We start from the raw sequence: 13,248 nt of genomic DNA, 5'->3' as shown, positions 1-13,248 counted from the left end.
GCCCCTGCAATAAAATATATGTAGGGCACACAAAAAGGCAGTTGGGAATCAGAATTAAAGAACACATATACAACATCCAGCGCGGCCATGATGGCCACCCCTTATCCTTTCATTATAAACAGAGGCATAATCAATCTGCAAAAAGTTCGAGTTTTTTTGCTATAGAAAAAATCACCCCCCCCCCACTGGAGGGGAGGTAATTATATCTCCCAACTATCCAGAGCAGAGACCAAGTGGATTTTTAATTTAAATTCTCTAGCCCCTCATGGACTGAATGCAGAGCTAGAACTGTTTGCATTTTTATAGAACAAACTAAACATTTTCCAAAATACACTTTTTTTCCACTTTGAAGATATCCTTAAACAACTCTTAATATAACTGACTGAACTCCTATAGGATAGCGCTGATCTCCTCCATTGTACTCTCGATGCGGCCACTCAGGGGTTAACACCACTCTGTTATAAGAAGGATGAATGAACCCACGGCAGCTATCCAGACGAAGGAAACCGTCCGTTTCCAAAACACGTTGATAGGTTTTGTGGGACACTTCGGCACCAGTAGTGACGTCACTAGGCCAAACCAATTACAACTTTATTCATCCCGTAGCGTGTAAGCAGTCTGGCTGAGGCACCACCGGCCGGGGCGCGCTCCCGCTGCTCTCCACGCTACCAACTACCAACCGGACATCATCGGGAGTCTAAGGAGGAAACCAGATTCGCAACTGCTGTAGAACCCACAATCGGAGCCCACACGGAAACATCGCACGGCAGGATACAGGTACCCGGGAGCCAAAAGGGGACTAATGGAGCATATAACGCTGTGCTCCTTATAACACTACTATAATATTTCCTCATTTAGTGGCATTACTTATCTCAATGTAAAAACATCAGAGGACATACCTAAAGAGGTCTTTACCATCAGGTATTTTATAGTGTGGAATAAACATACAGTCCATTGTATTGTGTAATAACCACCGATATATTTCTTACTCCTGATAGTACCATCTACTTGTAACTATACAGTACCCAGGCTATGCTTATAAGGGATAGCAGAAAGGAACACATATAAAGAGTACACGACCAGGTACTAATTACTATTAGAATAAGGTAAACCGCAGGTAATAGAGACTGCAATTTCTTTAATGCTAATGTCTTTGTTGTATATCTCCCATAGCAACTGAGCAATCATTACCTCTACAAGTGTATACTACTAGCCTCACACCATTTTTCTTCACTGCTCTAAACATAGGTATGTAAATAACGTGAAACATGTCTCATTTATGCTATTTGTACCAAAAACAGCGCACACTATGTGCATATATTTTCATATTGTTTATATATTTAATACATATTTACAGGGCAACGTATTTATAGTGTAGCAGCAGTTGTCGGGTACAGATACACTCTATCCCATCCAGCGCTAGTGAAACATTATTATTTCGGGTTTAGGCAATTGCTGAAACATTGGTGGCTGGAATACGAGACCCATAATGCCTCCCTGGATATTGACCTGAAAGTGTATTAAGAGACAGCAAAAGCTGTGTTATGGCACATTGTGGCACATATGCCGCATTATGGCACATATGTCCAAATTGAAGAAATGCGTTACCCATCAGTTGAGAGAGAAGGGGAAAAATTGAGGACAGCTTACATGTCGTTTCTGGGGGATCCGGGGGAGCTCACTAGGCAGGCCTGGCAGCAGGCTCGGCTTGATTATGAATCTTGGGTGGAGAAGAGAGATAGTATGCATACTGTAGATCTTCCTTTGAGGCGACCCTTTTCAAGTATGGTGTCAGGCTATTTGGTACCGATATAATCAGATGTTATAATATGAAATATATATGAAAGATAAAACATGGCAAAATGTCCGCCATGTTGTCTCAGAAGGCCCCAAGTAAGCAGGCCTAAGTGGAGTTCATTGAAAGATCACAGTATCGCTAGAAATGTGTATTCCTTTGAATGTTTGCAAAGGTGTTATCTATTCTAAGAGACATGTAGACAGAAACCAAGGGGTCTGGCAAACAATGGTTTTACAGAAACAATGACAAAAGTCTTCAGAGAAGAAAATACTTGAGATTTTTAAATCTTAACCGTGTTAGCTGTGATTGAACACAATAGCTTTCATATTTACTAAGTGTGATGACTCGCTCTTGCAGACAGGTGCGGTTGCCGTATAGAGGCACGGAAACAGGACTTTTCAAATCAAAGTTCAGTGTTTTATTCACACTTGGCAAACAGCAAACAGTCTTAAATGCAGATCAAAGAAAAAGTAACAAAAGTCCAAAAGTCGTTTGTTAACACCTGAGTCCATCAAGCAAGTCTTTTCCAAGCCTCCAGGCATGCTGCTCATCAGCTTCCACACTTCACAAGAAAGATCTCAAAACTCAGCTCTCTGGCAGTGTGAGCTACAACATGCAAATCCCCCTCAGCTGGTGGAGCAGCCTGCCTTTAAGGCCAACAAGAGACGGCCTGGATTGTGGGGAATGGCCCCCACCCAACACTTGACCATTCCCAGTAAGAACCAACCCGGATTGGCTTTTTTAGCCATACTACAGCAACAGTGTCAGTCTGCATTGCAGCACAGACACTGTACAATTACCGGCTCTTACTTCACCAAGGCCAGGAGCCTTGATGACACATACCAACCATAGACTACAATGCCCTTCACCTTCTCACATACCCCCTCCTTGTTCAGCCCTGAGGGGGTGAACACTTGTGCAACAGTGGACTCGGGATAGGGCATCGGCATTGCCTAGCAACCAACCCGCCCTGTGTTCAACCCTAAACTTGAAATTCTGCAAAGACAAAAACCACCTGGTGACCATGGCATTTTTGTCCTTGGTTTAGCACATCCACTTAAGGGGGGAATGATCTGTCACGAGATGAAACTTCCTCCCCAACAGATAATTAGTGTTGCTCGCGAATATTCGCAATGCGAATTTTATTCGCGAATATAGCACTATATATTCGTAATTACGAATATTGTTTTTTATTTTTTTTATTTTCACAGTACACATCACAGTGATCATCCCTCTCTGCTTCCAGCTTGTGTGGTGTAAAGAAGGCTCTAATACTACTGTGTGAGACTAGTGTGCGAATTTTCGCATATGCGAAAATGTGCATATGCGAATTTTCGCATATGCGAATTTTCGCTTATGTTAATTTTAGTATATGCTAATTTTCGCATATGTAAATTTTCACATACACGAATTTTCACATACGCGAAAATGAAACGAGAATATTACGAATATGCGAATATTTGCGAATATTCGTCCATATATTCGCGAATTCGAATATGGCCTATGCCGCTCAACACTACAGATAATAGCGGAGAGACTCGAGTGCCCACTTAATGGCCAGGCACTATGTCTCCACTATACTATACCTGGTCTCGGCCGGGGTCAGTTTGCAGCTGAGAAAGACAACGGGATGCTCTTCCCCGTTAACTTCTTGAGAGAGCACAGCACTGAGACCTACCTCAGAGGCATCGGATTATTTTGGGGTTTTTTTAAATATTTTTGGGGTTATTTTTTATATATTTTGTTTTGTTTTCATAAATATATTTTTTGTGGGTGTGGGGGTTGATGGTTTTATAAATCGTTTGTCTTTTATTTTTTAACTTTGTTTAGACACAATCTGTGCAGAATACATTGCCATCTATGAGGATGTGAATGTTCCCTTGGAATATCTGTCCATAAATATTCCGGATTGAAATTCCTGAGTTTAATATTTAATATTTGATACCAAACATGTTTTTAAAGGCATGTTTTTGGTGAGGCGGAGATTTAGATTTTTTTTTAATTATTTCATTAACCTTGTTTTTTGTCTTATTAATTTTTAACTATTCCCATTAACCCCTTCAGGACCAAGCCCATTTTGGCCTTAAGGACCAGAGCGTTTTTTGCAAATCTGACCACTGTCACTTTAAACATTAATAACTCTGGAATGCTTTTACTGATCATTCTGATTCCGAGATTGTTTTTTCGTGACATATTCTACTTTAACATAGTGGTAAAATTTTATGGTAACTTGCATCCTTTCTTGGTGAAAAATACCAAAATTTGACGAAAAAATTGAAAATTTTGCATTTTTCTAACTTTGAAGCTCTCTGCTTGTAAGGAAAATGGATATTCAAAATACATTTTTTTATTCACATATACAATAGGTCTACTTTATGATTGCATCATAAAATTGACGAGTTTTTACTTTTGGAAGACACCAGAGGGCTTCAAAGTTCAGCAGCAATTTTCCAAATTTTCACAAAATTTTCAAACTCAATATTTTTCAGGGACCAGTTCAGGTTTGAAGTGGATTTGAAGGGTCTTCATATTAGAAATACCCCATAAATGACCCCATTATAAAAACTACACCCCCCAAAGTATTCAAAATGACATTCAGTAAGTGTGTTAACCCTTTAGGTGTTTCACAGGAATAGCAGCAAAGTGAAGGAGAAAATTCAAAATCTTCATTTTTTACACTCGCATGTTCTTGTAGACCCAATTTTTTAATGTTTGCAAGGGGTAAAAGGAGAAAATTTTTACTTGTGTTTGTAGCCCAATTTCTCTCGAGTAAGCACATACCTCATATGTCTATGTTAATTGTTCGGCGGGCGCAAAAGAGGGCTCAGAAGCGAAGGAGCGACAAGGGGATTTTGGAGAGTATGTTTTTCTGAAATGGTTTTTGGGGGGCATGTTGCATTTAGGAAGCCCCTATGGTGCCAGAACAGCTAAAACCGCCCACATGCCATACCATTTTGGAAACTAGACCCCTTGAGGAACGTAACAAGGAATTAAGTGAGCCTTAATACCCCACAGGGGTTTCACAACTTTTTTAAATGTAACAAAAAAAAAAATATCTAAAATGCTTGGTTTCCCAAAAATTTGACATTTTTACAAAGGGTTAAATCAGAAAATACCCCCCAAAATTTGAAGCCCAATTTCTCCCGATTCAGAAAACACCCCATATGGGGGTGAAAAGTACTCTGCTGGCGCACTACAGGTCCCAGAAGAGAAGGAGTCACATTTGGCTTTTTTGAAGCAAATTTTGCTCTGGGGGCATGCCTCATTTAGGAAGCCCCTATGGTGCCAGGACAGCAAAAAAAAAACACATGGCATACCATTTTGGAAACTAGACCCCTTGGGGAACGTAACAAGGGGTAAAGTGAACCTTAATACCCCACAGGGGTTTCACGACTTTTGCATATGTAAAAAAATATATATATTTTTTACCTAAAATGCTTGGTTTCTCAAAAATTTTACATTTTTACAAAGGGTTAAAGTAGAAAATACCCCCCAAAATTTGAAGCCCAATTTCTCCCGATTCAGAAAACACCCCATATGGGGGTGAAAAGTGCTCTGCTGGTGCACTACAGGTCTCAGAAGAGAAGGAGTCACATTTGGCTTTTTGGAAGCAAATTTTGCTCTGGGGGCATGCCGCATTTAGGAAGCTCCTATGGTGCCAGGACAGCAAAAAAAAACACATGGCATACCATTTTGGAAACTAGACCCCTTGGGGAACGTAACAAGGGGTAAAGTGAACCTTAATACCCCACAGGGGTTTCACGACTTTTGCATATGTAAAAAAATATATATATTTTTTACCTAAAATGCTTGGTTTCTCAAAAAATTTTCATTTTTACAAAGGGTTAAAGTAGAAAATACCCCCCAAAATTTGAAGCCCAATTTCTCCCGATTCCGAAAACACCCCATATGGGGGTGAAAAGTGCTCTGCTGGTGCACTTCAGGTCTCAGAAGAGAAGGAGTCACATTTGGCTTTTTGGAAGCAAATTTTGCTCTGGGGGCATGCCGCATTTAGGAAGCCCCTATGGTGCCAGGACAGCAAAAAAAAACACATGGCATACCATTTTGGAAACTAGCACCCTTGGGGAACGTAACAAGGGGTAAAGTGAACCTTAATACCCCACAGGGGTTTCACGACTTTTGCATATGTAAAAAAATATATATATTTTTTACCTAAAATGCTTGGTTTCTCAAAAATTTTACATTTTTACAAAGGGTTAAAGCAGAAAATACCCCCCAAAATTTGAAGCCCAATTTCTCCCGATTCAGAAAACACCCCATATGGGGGTGAAAAGTGCTCTGCTGGTGCACTACAGGTCTCAGAAGAGAAGGAGTCACATTTGGCTTTTTGGAAGCAAATTTTGCTCTGGGGGCATGCCGCATTTAGGAAGCCCCTATGGTGCCAGGACAGCAAAAAAAAAACACATGACATACCATTTTGGAAACTAGACCCCTTGGGGAACGTAACAAGGGGTAAAGTGAACCTTAATACCCCACAGGGGTTTCACGACTTTTGCATATGTAAAAAAATATATATATTTTTTACCTAAAATGCTTGGTTTCTCAAAATTTTTACATTTTTACAAAGGGTTATAACAGAAAATACCCCCCAAAATTTGAAGCCCAATTTCTCCCGATTCAGAAAACACCCCATATGGGGGTGAAAAGTGCTCTGCTGGTGCACTACAGGGCTCAGAAGAGAAGGAGTCACATTTGGCTTTTTGGAAGCAAATTTTGCTCTGGGGGCATGCCGCATTTAGGAAGCCCCTATGGTGCCAGGACAGCAAAAAAAAAAACACATGACATACCATTTTGGAAACTAGACCCCTTGGGGAACGTAACAAGGGGTAAAGTGAACCTTAATACCCCACAGGGGTTTCACGACTTTTGCATATGTAAAAAAATATATATATTTTTTACCTAAAATGCTTGGTTTCTCAAAATTTTTACATTTTTACAAAGGGTTATAACAGAAAATACCCCCCAAAATTTGAAGCCCAATTTCTCCCGATTAAGAAAACATCCCATATGGGGGTGAAAAGTGCTCTGCTGGTGCACTACAGGTCTCAGAAGAGAAGGAGTCACATTTGGCTTTTTGGAAGCAAATTTTGCTCTGGGGGCATGCCGCATTTAGGAAGCCCCTATGGTGCCAGGACAGCAAAAAAAAACACATGGCATACCATTTTGGAAACTAGACCCCTCGGGGAACGTAACAAGGGGTAAAGTGAACCTTAATACCCCACAAGGGTTTCACGACTTTTGCATATGTAAAAAAATATATATATTTTTTACCTAAAATGCTTGGTTTCTCAAAAATTTTACATTTTTTACAAAGGGTTAAAGCAGAAAATGCCCCCCAAAATTTGAAGCCCAATTTCTCCCGATTCAGAAAACACCCCATATGGGGGTGAAAAGTGCTCTGCTGGCGCACTACAGGTCTCAGAAGAGAAGGAGTCACATTTTGGCTTTTTGGAAGTGCTCTGGGGGCATGCCGCATTTAGGAAGACCCTATGGTGCCAGGACAGCAAAAAAAAAACACATGGCATACCATTTTGGAAACTAGACCCCTTGGGGAACGTAACAAGGGGTAAAGTGAACCTTAATACCCCACAGGTGTTTCACGACTTTTGCATATGTAAAAAATAAAATAAAAAAATAACTAAAATGCTTGTTTTTCCCCAAATTTTTCATTTTTACAAGGGGTTATAGCTGAAAAATTACCCCAAAATTTGTAGCCCCATTTCCCTTGAGCAAGGAAATAACCCATAAAAGCACGTAAAATGCTTTACTGGTGAACTACAGGTCTCAGAAGGGAAGGAGCAAAATTTGGAGAGAGAATTTTTTGGGGGCATGTCGGATTTAGGAAGCCCCTATGGAGCCAGAACCCCGGGAACCTGCTGAGGTATTCATCTAGGGGTATAATGGAATTTTTTTTTTGTTAAGGGTTTAGCAAAATGTTGAAAATATAAAACTATACCTGCCAAGATATTCATCTAGGGGTATAATGGGAATTTTTAGTTTTATTAGGGGTTTGCCAATTAGATTTTTTTAAATAGTGTAGTGGAGAAAAAGGGGAAAATAAATGAATTGCTCACATGTCATTCCAAGGGTGCATTGGGTAGAGTTATCCAAAGTCATTATAAAAATAATTAAAGGGGACAAAATTAGATATCATATGTTGTGTGATAGATTTTAAAACAGTCTTCAATGCACAGACCGGGTTTGTGGGGACATGTCTCACAGTGGTATATAGTGCATTTTCTAATGCCACGCTTGGAGCACACCCGACACCGCTTCTGTTGCCTACTCCCCAATTCTCTACGGGGAACTACCGCAGGAAAATGTTGCCCTGGAACTATTCTGTTCTCCGATCCTGTGGCTCTGCTTTCCTCCCCTTCCGGATCCCCAAACAGAAAGTCCTTAATAACATTTTCCTGGAATTGCAGGTATGTGCATGTATTTCCTGCACGTTTGTACACCACAAATGAATTGTACATGGTAATTTGGAAGAGGTGCAGTGCCAATTTTTTATACCAGGTCTTAGTTTTGCGTAGGGCAGTGTACGGCTGCAAGGCCTGATCTGACAGATCCACCCCTCCCATGAACTTATTATAGTCCTGGATACACACCGGTTTAGGGGCACTCTCTGTGGTACCACGGACTTGGACAGGGGTGGATCTGTCTGGGTGTAAGGTGGTTAGTACAAGAACATCACGCTTGTCCTGGTACTTCACAAGCATCATGTTGTCCTTGCACACAGCCTTGCTTTCCCCCTTCTTCAACTTTTGCCGTACAAAAATTTTAGGCAGATCCCTTTGATTTCACCTGATGGTACCACAGGCCACAGTCCCCTTGACAAACAGGCATTGTAGTAATGGGACGCTAGTGTAAAAATTATCAAGGTAGATGTTATACCCATGATCTAGCAGGGGGTGAACTAGATCCCATACTATTTTTCCCGTTGTTTTTAGTACGGGGGGACACTCTGGGGGCTCTATTTTAGAGTCTTTCCCCTCATAGACTCTGAATTTGTGCGTATAGCCGGTGGCGCTCTCGCACAACTTATTAAGTTTTACCCCATACCTGGCCCGTTTGTTAGGCAGGTATTGCCTAAAGTGCAACCTTCCTTTGAAGTCCACAAGAGATTCGTCCACTGCAATCTCTTTTTCTGGGGTGTAAACTTCAGAAAATTTTTGATTTAAATAATTAACAAGGGGCCGAATTTTATATATGCGATCAAAATTTGGATCACTGGGAGGTGGACAATTTTCATTATTAGCATAATGTAGAAATTTGAGGAGGGCTTCAAACCGAGCCCTTGGCATGACCGACCGGTATAGTGGAGTATGGTAAAGCATATCATTACTCCAATAGGAGCGAATTGTGGGCTTTTTAACTATGCCCATGTTAAACAAAAGGGAAAAAAAATTTTTGAGCTCTAGTGCATTGGTTGGCGTCCATTGATAAGGCCTAGCATGATATGCCTGTGGATTGGCCGCAATGAATTGCTCAGCATACCGGTTGGTTTCCTCCACTATCAAATTAATCAGCTCTTCTGAAAAGAAGAGCTGAAAAAAATCAGCATCTTTCAACCCCGCGGTGTCAACACGAATGCCTGCAGTGGCCACAAACTCAGGCAAATTGGGTATAAAGTTTGAAGCTGGAGCCCACTCAGAGATGGCACTAGGACCTGGCTCAATATTGGTACTAGGACTGGTACTAGGACCTGGCCTAGGGCGGTGGCGGGGAGGTTCCTCGTCAGAATCAGTGGAAGAGGAAGAAGAAGAGGGCAAATATAACAACTCTTCACCACTATCTGAACCAGAGGAAGATGACAAGAAGGCATATGCCTCCTCAGTGCTGTACATGCGACGCCTTGACATATTGGATGACACTATAAGTGGCGAAGTGCCTCTGATGTACAACACTAGAACAATATTTTTTTTGTATTTTTATATTTTTATATTTTTTTTTACTTTTTAACTTTTTTATAACAACGGAAAAACTGAAACAAAAAGCGCCACTAGAAGTAAAAAAAAAAACAGCGGCGAACTGTCACTGCTGTCACTAATCAGTGACGCACCAGGAAAAAACGTAACAGGGTAGTATGGAGGTGTGCGAGGTGGTGATGGGATGAAAGGGTGACAGTCACTTCAGGGGCACTGACAGTATTTTATATTATTCTTCACTGTCACTGTTATGGTCAGTGACAGACTTCAATTTCTTCACAGATTACAGCTGATGAATGAATGAACGAATGAATGAATGAATGAACGAATGAATGAATCAGCAGCAGGATAAGGGGCACTGATGGGCACTGAAACTTTATTACTGTACTGTACTGTAGAATGTAACTATATTTAGTTACAGTTACAAGTTACAATCTTCACTGCAGCCTGTCAGATCACACAGGCTGCAGACTTCAGACAGGGAGGACAGCAATTGGAAGGGGCACTGCTGGGCACTACTGGAGACTGATGGGCACTGCTGGGCACTGATGGGCACTACTGGACACTGATGGGCACTGATGGGCACTAGACTGTCACTGTTATATTCAGTGACAGTCACTAGGATCTTCACTGCAGCCTGTCAGATCGCACAGGCTGCAGACTTAGGAGGCAGCAGATGGGCACAGATGGGCACTGGGGGGCACTGCTGGGCACTACTGGGGCACAGATTTATACAAGACTGTCACTGTTATATTCAGTGACAGTCACTAGGATCTTCACTGCAGCCTGTCAGATCGCACAGGCTGCAGACTTAGGAGGCAGCAGATGGGCACAGATGGGCACTGGGGGGCACTGCTGGGCACTACTGGGGCACAGATTTATACAAGACTGTCACTGTTATATTCAGTGACAGTCACTAGGATCTTCACTGCAGCCTGTCAGATCGCACAGGCTGAAGACTTAGGAGGCAGCAGATGGGCACAGATGGGCACTGAGGGGCACTGCTGGGAACTACTGGGGCACAGATTTATACAAGACTGTCACTGTTATATACAGTGACAGTCACTAGGATCTTCACTGCAGCCTGTCAGATCGGACAGGCTGCAGACTTCAGACGGCGGCAGCAGCAGGGTAAGGGGCACTACAGGGGGGGGTTCTTTTACTTCCACTTAAATTTTTAGCTTTTAGAAAAGCTTTTTAACACTCTTCTGTCTTCTGTCCTAACACTAACACCGGCTCCGATCGCTGTTCAGAACGAACTGAAAGCTTCGGAGCCGGTGTTAGTGTAACAAAGACGCTGATACACTGTGATTGGTCCACAGGGACCAATCACAGGGCTCTAATCCCAGGACCAATTACAGATGGTCCTGGGATGTCAAGCAGAACTTGTCTCCCGCCGCTGGGCACGGGATTTCTGCCTGTTAACCCTTGCACTGCTGTGCAGCGCCGGGTTAACTGCATGTCATTTATAAACGCCGGGATGCGCGAACGCACTGCACAACCCGGCGTTTATATATGACATTCTGCGGGAAGGGGTTAAAGGGGTACTCCCATGGAAAACTTTTTATTTTTTAAATCAAATGGTGCCAGAAAGTAAAACAGATTTGTAAATTACTTCTATTAAACAATCTTAATCCTTCCAGTACTTATTAGCTGCTAAATACTACAGAGGAAAATGGTTTTCTTTTTGGAACATACAGCTCTCTGCTGACATCATGACCACAGTGCTCTCTGCTGACATCACGAGCACAGTGCTCTCTGCTGACATATCTGTCCATTTTAAGAACTGTCCAGAGTAGGAGAAAATCCCCATAGCAAACATATGCTGCTCTGGACATTTCCTAAAATGGACAGATATGTCAGCAGAGAGCTCTGTGTTCCAAAAAGAAAACTACTTCCTCTGTATTATACAGACCCTAAAAAGTACGGAAAAGATTAAGATTTTTTAATAGAAGTAATTTACAAATCTGTTCAACTTTCTTGCACCAGTTGATTAAAAAATAAAACAAGGTTTTTAAGGGACTTAAAGCAGGGGTTTAATTGTGTGTTTTTTTTTTTTTTTTAAATCTTTTTTTTTTATGTTTTTTAAGGGTGTTATGCTAAGTAATTTTTTTTTAACTTGTTGTTTTTTGTCCTTTTTTTTTCCCAAGAGAGGGCTTTTACCAGCGATCTACTGATCGCCCATATAATACATTGCACTAGTATTACAGTGCAGTGTATTATAGCTGTCAGCATTATGTTGACAGTCAATGTTTAATTATGACTAATGTAAGGGGAGGGTTGGGTTATTTTTTATATTTGTTGGGTTATTTTTAATATCTTTATATATATATATATATATATATATATATATATATATATAATTTTGTAGAGGTCAAGGTTAATTATTTTATAAATTGTTTATTTGTAACTTTTTTTTTAGATATTATTCATGCAGAATACATTGCCATCTATGGGGATGGCAATGCACCCGTGGAACCTCCGTCAATAGTTATTCCGGCTGGAAATTCCTCAATGTGAACCTAGCATTTAATTTTTTATAAAGGGGACCTTTTAACAGCGATCTTCATATCACTTATAAAATACAATGCACTAGTATTAAAGTGCAGTGCATTATGCCCTCCAGCATTATATTAACAGACTATCACTTATTATGGCTACAGTGTTTGGCTATAATTATATATTTGAAGTAAAATAAAAAGGAATATAGATTTTTTTTTACTTAGTACAGTTAAGTCTTAAGTCTGAGGTCAGTCAGCCCACAGTCTAAAGTAAACTTGTAAACTCTGCAGCCAGTGCAGTCTATTCTATAGAGTATTGAAAAAGGGGATTCCTACAAATTAAAAAAAAGAGAGAAAAAGCATCATAAATATTTCTAATCTCTGTACCTGAGATATGGATGTGTTATATGAGAAGCTGTCCATAGACGATATACTTATTAACAACACATATATCTTCATGTATAAGAGAGAGACTATGAAATCTCTGCAGGTCTAGATTTTACATCTAGCCTGATTGTTATCAGTAATTAATATAAATATTAATTACCTGTCTCGTGGTTCCTTTCTTGCAGCTGACGGGCGTATATGTCACGTTCACCTTCTCGCTGGATATCAGTCACCTGTAAAAAGACACAGGTATGATAACATGCTCCTGATACATGCTACAGACGCTAATATATATAACACTCTAGGGCCATAACTACTTATCTCAGGAATTATGAAACTGCATAAGAAAAATAAACAAACAAAAGATGGAACACACTGGGATCTAGATGTTTCCTTTTAACTTAAAATATTATGTATATTTTTGATATTTTTTTAATTAAATATTTTATTTAAAATGTTTATATTATAAACAACAGTTAACTATATAATGGGAATGTATACCTTTTAATTTTGAAATGTTTTTATAACATTTTGGGGATTTTTTTTCTTTATTCTGAATTGTATATTTGATCCGAAAAATTTCATTTTAAAGGGATGTCTTTGTGGGGCCGGG

The 13,248-nt window shown here is 40.4% G+C and overlaps 1 long non-coding RNA gene across 4 annotated transcripts in view; it reads right to left on the bottom strand.

Annotated features, from left to right (window-relative positions):
• Positions 1-12,872, bottom strand: part of LOC130275632 (uncharacterized) — a 65,551-nt gene extending 52,679 nt beyond the window's left edge. For all 4 annotated transcript variants that reach the window (XR_008844848.1, XR_008844846.1, XR_008844847.1 and 1 more), the window contains exon 1: positions 12,796-12,872. This is a non-coding gene — a long non-coding RNA (uncharacterized LOC130275632). The remainder of the gene's footprint in view (positions 1-12,795) is intronic.
• Positions 12,873-13,248: the final 376 nt, after the last annotated feature.

Source organism: Hyla sarda, chromosome 6 (assembly GCF_029499605.1).
Source record: "Hyla sarda isolate aHylSar1 chromosome 6, aHylSar1.hap1, whole genome shotgun sequence".
Lineage (NCBI taxonomy): Eukaryota > Metazoa > Chordata > Amphibia > Anura > Hylidae > Hyla > Hyla sarda.
Note: the sequence above shows the minus strand (reverse complement) of the source record. Positions and strands in the feature narration are given on the sequence as shown.